Source organism: Bacillus rossius, chromosome 2 (genome assembly GCF_032445375.1).
Source record: "Bacillus rossius redtenbacheri isolate Brsri chromosome 2, Brsri_v3, whole genome shotgun sequence".
NCBI lineage: Eukaryota > Metazoa > Arthropoda > Insecta > Phasmatodea > Bacillidae > Bacillus > Bacillus rossius.
In genome coordinates, this window is record NC_086331.1 from 64111779 (window position 1) to 64122523 (window position 10745).

Consider the following 10745-nt stretch of genomic DNA (forward strand, 5'->3'; position numbering starts at 1 on the left):
ATATAAGTGTAAAAATGAAACTTAGCAGTTGTGCCAATATTTTAGGACTGATTTTGAAATTATGGTTACAAAGTACCAAAAAATTGTAAAAGTTGAGGGTTGTACCTCATCAAAGAAATGGAAACTCAAAAGCCCACTATTTTTTTTCCACCATCTTGTAGAAAATTGTCTCCTCTTTGCAATGGTATATGGTTTAGTGAGGTTATCTTGTGACAGAAAAAAGTTGTAGAAGATTTTCATACTGCCTGTAAAATTATCAAAAAATTATTTTTCTTAACTTTGTAGTAAATTTTGACTATGATGGTGATATTAAAACACTAATTACAATACAACAACAGGATCTGCATTAAAATCTTAGTAGACTACAAAAATTTTCAGCTAAATCGGTGCATAATTGTGATTACGAGGAAAAAAAAATTAGAAAAACTGTCAGTCTGGGGAGTGTCAGGAAATACACATTTTACTACAAGCAGGCCCAGCTTTAAGTGCCTGTAGCTCAGAAATGGTTGGACTCAATGTTATCAAATTTATGTGTGTTCATAAAATCATACATAGATAAAGTACACCAAGTTTCATCAAATTCTGAGACGGCTGAGTTCATGGCCAGGATGATATGGCGTGGAATGACCCTACGGCCATTCCATGCCAAGAAGGACCAAATTGTGTAAAACTAAAACTTAACATAAAATGTTTTTATAAGACTATAACTACCCAACATATCCTTAATTAACCAGAAATGTATACATTTTTCGATTATTTTTAATTTTTCACACATAACTTTTCATTTTAAAATGGGTACCTAATAATTACCATGTATTATATCAACAAGTCAAGTTGGCACCCCTTTAACATTGGCTATATATGTTTTTCTTTAACAGCTGTGTTTTGGAGAGAAAAGACCAGTTCATTTGGCTTCCATCTGTATGGTTTTTGTGGTTTAAAGTTATTTTTCAGAGGTTTCAGCTAGTGTTTTTTGAAGACCTATTTGATGGTGTCCCGTTCGTAACAAAAAAGTAAGAAAGTTTATTATACCCATAAAATATTAATCAAGTAACTGTTTATCATACATGACTAGATACAACTAGAAGTCAACAGAACCTCAAAGTTTAATGTTGATTATTAATTTTCTGGACTAATAAATCACTTTTTTAAGATTTGTCCGGTCCGTAACGTTTTTAAGATTTATTATAATATGTAATAATTTTGTTGTTTTTTGTAAATTATTGTGAATTTACCTAAACATGTGCTAATAACCAACATTCACATGAGAATTTCTATAATAATATTAACAAATTTAGAAGCATGTAATGTACAAAAATCTTTACTTTGAGAGTTGAAGCCAAGGAACAGAATTCCATATTAAAGTGTACACTGATTCGGAGACAGATGAAGAGTGTGTTGTGCAGAAGCTTAAGAACAATGTTCAAGGAGGGCAGTACCTACTCATTGAGCAAGTAGGGCAGAGTAAACATAAATATGTAGTGGTGAGCCAGGGAGGAGTAGAAGATGGCAGCATTGAGATTTTCTACATGGAGCAGGTTGTATGCAATGGATGCCAGGACATTCTTTTTAAAACTGATACGAGGAAGAAATATGTTGTGAACTTTTCAGAAGTGATAGGTTTACTTCCAGAACCTGAGTTAAACCGCTTGGAGATAGGATTTTTTACAAATTTGAAAAGATAATTCCTGCGATTATGTAGAATCTGCTTTTCTGAACTTAAAAAATATTTACGATACTGAAATGACTGATAATGTTAGAATTTTCACTAACAAACATTTTAACTGTTGCTTAAAACTTAATTTTTTATGTCAGTATATAGTAAACTTTTAACTTCTCGTTATCTAGATACTAAATAGTAAATTAATTGGATAAAAACCACTTAATGATTTTCAGAAAATAAATAGTATACCTCTTTGATTAAGAGGCCAAAAATAACTTTAAAATGAATAATTAATAGCGTCATATATGCTGATAATATTAAATGTAATTATGTTCTGTTCATTAAGAAAATTATTTAAGCCAAAGTACTAAATTAAGAATGTTATTGTCATTCAGACTTTTGTCCCATTCGTAACGTCCCGTCCGTAACGTGTCACTCTCTCAAAAACATTTTATTGATGGTTATTAAAACTAAGTTCTGATTTCAGGAGGTTATGCATGTTTGAACTAACTACTACTATACCATGTATTGTAATAACTGGATGTAAATCACTTCATAATTCACAGAAAATATTCGGTGAAAAACTCACCTTTGCCGTGCTGTCCAAACTGTGTCCCGTCCGTAACAATACCAAAAAGATGTATAATTCAAGGATCAAAATTAATAATTATCTCGTACATCAACAATTGGAAGTTGTATAATACGTACTAAGGGTGACTAACTGCAGATATTGATAAAATAGTTAAATAATATATTTGAGACAGTGTGCAACATTATTTTTGAGGTCTAACTGTCCCGTCCGTAACAATGGAATGACCCCTAGGGTTAATGTATGTCATTATGGAAGTTGATGTAGGAGTATCAATAGTAAAATGTAATATTAGTGATTTCTTTCATGGTAACAAGCATGTTTCACTTAATTTTTTACAACTTGTAATATCTTTGTGTGAAGGAGACTTGTGGAATAAATACAGTTAAGTAACATTTGTAAAATGAAGACACCTAGAAAATATGCTTCAGTGGGAGGAACATTATTTGCAAGATTATGAGACTTTATTAACCTGCGAAAGGTTTATGGTTCAAGTGCTGTATTCACTTAAGTTCATTACCACCATGGTAACTGGGCATGTTATTGTTTTGGTAATACTTTGTCAATTGTGGTATTTTATTAGTTATTATGGAAATGGCTTTGCAGGTTAAGTGTGTGTACATGTTTGCAATTATAAGAAAGGTTGTATCATAGATTACTTCCACTTAAATTAATGTATAGTTATTACATGTTTGTATTACTTCAGATTTGTGGTGTTTGTATGTTAATAAGTATTTTGACCCACATAGTGGCCAATGCTTCAGATTGAAAGCAAGAATCATCAAATTGAATTAATTGTTTGTGTATCATTTTGTGTGTTAATTGCTAAATGAAAGCATTAATTTGCTGGGAGCATAAATTAATGGTTGTTCGTAAAGGATTTTATGGATGTATTTCTTTTTGTAGGCATGACTGGTATTTCTGGGAGTGTGGTAAGGCAGAATGTACCTCGGTATGGGCGGCAAATTATTGGTTATATTGGGTATCTCACAGAATACATACATGTTTCGTCAAATTTCAAGACAATCGTGAAAGTCTCAATTTTATGCTTACAGTGAATAGCATGTGTCACCTTTTACAATGGTAAGTTTTCACCGGTTGTGTAAGTTCTGTGTGTTACATGAAATAACCAAATCCCGTGCTTTTTATCCTGACAGCATGATCCTATTGTAAATTATGCTTGCTGTTGTAATTTAGCACATCAAAAATCCTATGCACTTGTGTAGGCAAGTTCGAGTATAAGAGTACCGTAAACTGGGAATACTTTGAACATGGGGGAAACTTTGAACACTTTATCAGTAATTGATATAGAACATTTTCCTGTCTAATTCACAGGTAATGTTATATGGGTATGTTTTTTGTACTATATTTAAGTGTTTTGGTACAACTGGCCTACAGAGTTTTGAACTCATATCTCTTTGGTGGATATTCAAAATGGTTGCTAATTTTCACTAAAATTATTATCTGGGACAACTTTAATCTCTAAAAAGGTTAGTATATAAGTTAACCACATTATTTATTGGTTTTCTAGTTAACAAAGATGTTGGTAATATATTTTACTCATGAACAGTGCATTGATTTGGAATATTTGCAGGTTATGTTCAATAACTACAAATTTGAAATTTTCTAACCTAAAATGGGGTAACTTTGAACATGTTCAAAGTTGCCCCAAGCCGAATAAATTATTTCATTCATTCCCTCTTCGCTATTTATGCTGTTTTACTATTCAGTTATGATACTTTGTTGTTAAAATGTTATTTGTGTTGTGTTATATGAGTCTGTATTTGTTTTGTTTGACAGATAATGCCAAGATAATATTTTCGTAGGATATATGCACGTGCATACCAGAATTATTCCACACAAAATCTGGATGAAGCTCTGAAGAATGTGTTGCAAGGGAAAATTACATTAAGAAAAGCTAGTAAGCAATTTTCTATTCCATTGGGAACCCTAAGCCATAAGGTAAGAAATAAACACACGAATAGCATTGGATGACCATTAGTATTTTCTGCCGATGAAGAAAATAGTTTTGTTGACCACTTGATAAAGGTTGCTGAGTGGGGATTACCGTTTAACACATTAGACCCAAGAATGATGGCTAGTGCATATTTAAACATTAAAGGCCGCACAGTACCCTGTTTTAAGAATAACATTCCGAGTACTGATTGGGCCTTAGCCTTTCTGAACAGGCACAGAGCCAAAATATCCAAACCTATGGGTCGAAACATCTGCGTAAGTAGGGCTTCCTTGTCTGCTGAAACAGTAAAGCAGTACTTTGACAATCTGACTGCTACACTATTAAATGATGATGGTACTGAAGTCTCGCCAACAAACATATTCAACTATGACGAGACTAATTTGTCTGATAACCCTGGTCAAAAGAAATGCATTTTTAAGAGAGGGGTCAAATATACAGATCGAGTTCGAAGCAGTACCAAAAGCTCAATATCCATTATGTTCTGTGGTTCAGCATGTGGTTCTATGTTGCCTGTATATGTTGTCTATAAGGCAGAGCACATATGGTCCACTTGTACAGAAGGTGGTCCACCAAACACTCGATATAATAGCAGCAAGAGTGGCTGGTTCGATATTGTTACTTTCAGTGACTGGTTTGAGACAGTGTTCGTTCCACATGTGAAGAACATTCCAGGGAAAAAAGTCTTGATAGGTAACCACCTGAGCAGCCATTTCAGCAAACGTGTTCTGAAGCTGGCACAAGAAAATGACATCGCCTTCACCTGTCTACCAGCAAATGGTACTCACCTGCTGCAACCTCTCGGTGTTGCATTTTATGGCCTATTGAAGCGGTACTAGAGAAATGTGCTGGACTTTTGGAAGTCATCATCAAAAAAGAAAACCCAAACACTCAGTAAAGATCAGTTTCCACGATTACTTACCAAACTGTATGAGAAACTATACTCTAGTGTGGCTGATACTAGTAATAATTTGACTGCAGGGTTCAGAAAATGTGGAATATACCCTCTGAATCCTACCATGGTAATGGCAAGACTACCTGATGGAATTTGTGACCAGTCTACAGAAAAGGAACTTGCGCCCAATGCAGTTGTGTCAGAGGCAGTAGTCAGCATGCTCAAGGAAATGAGAGGAGTTGATGAGCCAGTGAGAAGACCGAGGAAAAGAAGAATTAATGTTGTGCCAGGAAAAAGTATCTCTACATATGACCTATTATTAGAAAGTAGTTATACCCAACAGCAACAAAGCCAGAAGAGTATTCTAGAGGAAGATGACAATGGTACAAGCAACGATGAAGATGTGTGTGCATTATAAGAAAATAGTGAACACAATCATAGTGAACATGAAGATGATGAGCATGAGTATGGGATGGAAATTTTGAATGATTCCTCAAACAATGTTCTAGTAAAAGAGGCTTTTGTTTGGTAAAGTTTCAAGTAAAGAAATCCGTAAAACATTATGTTGGTAAGATTATAAATGTGCCTCAAGATAATGTTGGATCAACATATGATGTAAAGTTTCTTCGGCACAGTCATAAAATGGCACTGAAGTTTTATTGGCCCAATGTAGCTGATGAGGGAACAGTTTGCAAGGAAGACATAGTGAGGTCATTGAGTGCTCCAAGGGTTGATAGATGAGGATTTCTAATTTTCAGTGAGAATGAGCTAGATTTGTATCTAAAAACACTTCAGTAGATGCAGTTATGTGGTTTCAAAAGCTCTGCAAAGTTGAAATTTCTGGACTAAGATAATATGATATAAAAATAAGTAGTTTCTAAAAATTTACAAACAAAATTTGTGTGTTGTTGTGCTTAAAATTTAATGTTATGACATTATAAAAACATAATTTATTAATTTACTTAGTTTGTGAAACCTAGCAGGTGTTCAAAGTTGATTGTTAGCAATATTAGTTTGAATGCCAGTATAAAATAATGGTTGTTCAATGTTACCCCCAATTGCAGGGAAACATTGAACACTGCATTTTTATTTCATTTTAATAGTAATTTTTTTTCAACTGACCAACTAAACTATGGTATCATTTCGGCTTCATGGTCCCCCTATTTTGGTGAATAAATTTCTATTTATACATTGTACATATAAATTCTACTTAGTAAAAAAGTCAAAAAGTGTTCAAAGTATCCCCAGTTTACGGTAATGTGATGGGTTATATGTAGAGTAGGTGTATTTGCGGAAAAAAAATGCTAAAAATCCGAAAATACTTTTATTCAGCTCTTTTACTTCCTCTTTTCAAAACAACCAGCAGAGATAAGAAATTTGAAATACTTTAGGAGATATCGAATTTTTTTAATTTTGCAATACAAGACCTGTGCAACCATTTGACCGGCGCCATTTTTGTTATTTTGCCGTGTGTTCGTGAATGCGTAATTAATAAAATGGTCAATTAGGTCTGGTCAGTTACATTATTAATACTTTCAAACTAAGCCGACATTAAAAATAATGTGAATTAATTTTAATGGCTGTTTAGTTTTAAAATATTTATAATGTAACTGACCTGACCAAACAAACCTGGACAAAGAATGAACAGTAGGAACTCACGTAATTATTTTTTACTTATTACTTGTGCAACAATATCCAAATAAAAAAAACATTAAAATTTGAAACGTTAAAAACTCACTTAAGTTAGAGGCGGGTACAATTCCTTTGCCATTAGTAGAAAATGATGCAGTCCTTCACCTACATCGTGGGAAAAAAAAATCATACTCCTAAACAAGAAACAATGGTGGCCGCATGAATGCACAGGCATTGTGATGAAAATTTAAAAATTTGATATCTCTTAAATATTTGGAATTTATCTCCGCCAGGTTTAATGAAAAGAGGAAGTTAAAGAGCATAGAATAAAAGTATTTTCAGAATTTTTAAATTTTTTTAACAAATATCGCCCAACTGTGAAAATTAAAAAATGTGATATCTCCTAAAGTATTTGGAATTTCTTATCTCCGCCGGTTGTTTTTAAAAGAGGAAGTGAAAGAGCATATAATAAAAGTATTTTTGGATTTTTAGCATTTTTTTTTCGCAAATACCGCTACTCTACATATTAACCGAAGAAATTGGTTTCTTAGTGTGCAAGCGAAGACATTGGGTGTTTTGGGCATAGAAGAATTATAAGTTTGTTTAGCACAATATGTCTCTTGAGGAAATATATTAATATGTTCAGTTTCTGGTTACACACAAGAATGGGTAGGGCTATAGTATACTTTAAAATACCCCATCTTAAATAAAGCAAAAAAAATAACAAACTGATATCACAAAATATACTAAATCAGGTGAGATTCTAGTTTAAAACACAATACTGTATAAATAATTGTCATAAGAAACATATTTAGTTCAAAACAAGCATGTGAATGTCCTCCCCCCCCCCCCCCCCCCCCCGCAAAACCACATATTTCAGGGCTAGTCTTGTGAGAACGTAATGATGTATGTGCTGCCTTGTTGCCGAAATCATCACTATTACGTTCTCATTTTAACTACAAAACAAAATGAAAAATTTGTATTTAAATAGCATGGGAAAAAAGTATGTTTGTTTCATATGTCTTGTATGATCAGAAATATTTTTGTTTTCTATTACTTTTCTAGGGTATATGTATTTCCCTGACTTTTCCAGATTTTCCCTGACCATAACAACCATTATAACATAAGCTGTTACAAAAAGCACTGTGATAAAGGAAAAAAAAAAGCATTTAAAAGAGCTGTTGATTTTGTCAGGTAATTATAAAGAAGCATGTATCTGAAAAACTACCAATGAAAATTTTTTTTTTACTTCTGTAAAAGGGCACTGCAATAACTATTATGTCATTACCTGACAGAATTATTTTCCATTAGCATGTTCGAGTAAGGATATTATTTTTGTTAAATTGAACATGAAGTTTAATAACTATGGTGTTGAAAGAAATTGTAATCACTGTGGAAAAGACAGTAATATTTTGCCTGTGTTTGTTTTTACAGGTTAATTCTAGAAAGCAATACCAGCAATTGAGGAAGCTTAATACAAGGAAGAGGGGGGGGGGGGGGGGGAAAGAAGATATGGGGAAGTGAATGACATCATAGAAGTAGACAAATGAGAGAAAATAATTCAGAGGTTTTTATAAGTTGGTATCAGTGTCGGTGTTGTTGTTCATGTATTGGTAACAATGTAGGAGAGGATAGTGATGATTGATTGATTTCAAAGTTTGTGGGAGGTACTTAAATCGTTAAATTGGTAAAAAAAGAAACATTTTTTGGGTATCATGAAGTAGAGTCCCACCCAGTCTACGTTATTTTGTGATATGAGTATTTAATTATGTAACAAATGTTAAGTATATGATCAAAATGGCAATGCAGATATTAAGTTGGTAAAAAAATCTTCAATCTCAAGGAAATGTGTTATTGGTACCATAATATAGATTGAAACCAGGAGAGGATAATATAGATTGGAACCGGGGGAGGGGTTTAAATTCTAGTTAATAACAAAAAAATTTAAAGAAAATGTCAAACGGAAAATAAGGAATAAAATGATCCTCGCCCAAAACGCCCATATTCCCGCACCTGTCTCAAAAGATAGTAGGGGTGGTAATGACATAAGCAATGCCATCCTGGTGACATCAGGAAAAATGGTATGGTATTATGTACTAGAATATTCATTTTTACACATTTAGATGATCATTAAGTACCATGAAAATTGACATCAGTTCACAGAAAATAAGATGATTGGCATATGTTATTACATAGTTCAATTAACTGAAAATTATTTCCTTATAGTAAAAATGAAGGTATGTCATGCTCAAAACATTGGCTGTATTTCAATGTTACAACTCGTTAAATCATTAAAAGGCTCGTTATTTAATGTTTCTTTATACTCTGCAGTGTTAATGGTTGATTTCTTTAATGTGTTTGTCCGAGGTTAGGTTTTAACACATAATGCAGATTATTACCCAGTGAAACGTCAGTTGGGTTAAGTGGGGCTATCAAAAAAAATTTATAACAAAAAGGGTGCACCCTCAGGAAAAGTATTTCTGCGTGTCAAAAACTTTCCTACAGCTTGTACTACCCAAATTACAAAAATTACGCTTTAACAACCAAGTTGAATATTTTACGTTATTACACTCGCATTATGTACACACACGTAAATTATCATTCTACAGTAACTAGACTACACTTGTTTAATAAAATTTCGTTCCTATAAGGCGTAAGCAAGCCAGACGGTTCATTTCCCTCCCCCTTACTGTTAAGTAGGCCTAGGCTATATGCTTTAACAGTGCACAACTTATTTATAAATAAATCTGTAAAATTAAATAAACAAAACGCAGTTTATTCAATATTATCTATAATAACAGCCTACAATGTCTAAAAAGGAAATACCTTGAAACCTGGGTCATTTACATCCCATATACGATGTTACAAAGACCAATTAATGCTTGGAACACTCCACGTTTGATAAACTATTACAGCGTCAAAGGTTTTGACATGGCGTTGAGATCAACTTCGACATTCGCAAGTCACCTTCCTGGAGCTCAAACACAAATGAGGACGCGTTTGACTATAATTATGCTACATTCTGCAAATTTTCAACACTTACCCACAATATGAACAAACTACCGTTATCAATGGGCGATGGCTTCTTCACATCCAACACCGCATGCGCTCACAAATGCCAAACCCACATACATCCGGTATGTTTCAGAACACGAAAGAACTGATATAAAACTCCGTGTGGGTCGTTCCCTTATTATAAAAATAAAGCATATGCACAAAATGTTATTAAACATAAATTGAGGTTGTAAGAAGAAAGCGATTATGTTAAATGCGAAAAAAAAAATATAAAAAATATGTTTTGAAAAAATTACAAGGCCATGTATCTATAAAAAAGGTACTAGCTTTAAAAAGCATTTTAGTAATTATTACATTCCCTTTCACGTAAATCAAAAATTGGTTTCCGTTTTTTTTTTTGGGGGGGGGGGGGGAATGAAAGAGTATCTATTTTGAAAGGCATTATTCACTACCATTATTTTAGAACTTTTTAAATTTATATATTGAATGAAATTTATTTCCTCTCAGAAAATGGTTTATTTTTATACTATTTATTCCACAAATTGGAAAATACTTCTGCGTTGTTTTTAAAACATATGTACAAATTGTTATTTTCAAACTTTTTTTTTTTTTAACATTTACCAAAAGTTACATAAAACTGTGGTGAAAATATCACGTAGGGAAATGGAGCTATTTACAAGAAGTTTTAGCATTAGTAACTGTACCAATTATGATTCACTTTCAATGGATCTAAAAAATAACCCTTTTTAGTCTGTGCCAAATTTTAAACTCTAAGCAGTTATCTATGGTAGTAACTTTGGCCAATTGCATGCATTGTAAACAGTCACCCGTTTACAAGTTGATTTCATTATCTCATGTTTAATGTAATGACGTCGACCCAGGTGTCTCCCCAGCTCCTTCAGGCCGTTATGCCTCGCCAGCGCCATCTCTTGAGTGTGTTGTGCGACGCAAGTGACGGTGACGTGCGACATTTGTT

At 33.2% G+C, this 10745-nt stretch overlaps 1 protein-coding gene across 4 annotated transcripts in view; it reads right to left on the reverse strand.

Moving 5' to 3' along the window:
* Positions 1-10070, reverse strand: part of LOC134529332 (ras-related protein Rap1) — a 221888-nt gene extending 211818 nt beyond the window's left edge. The window contains exon 1 of one of the 4 annotated variants that reach the window (XM_063363287.1): positions 9798-10070. The gene's annotated coding sequence lies outside the window, so the exon portion shown is untranslated. Of the gene's footprint in view, positions 1-9580 lie in introns of all 4 variants that reach the window. The other 3 variants (XM_063363289.1, XM_063363290.1, XM_063363288.1) reach the window with 3 other exon arrangements.
* Positions 10071-10745: the final 675 nt, after the last annotated feature.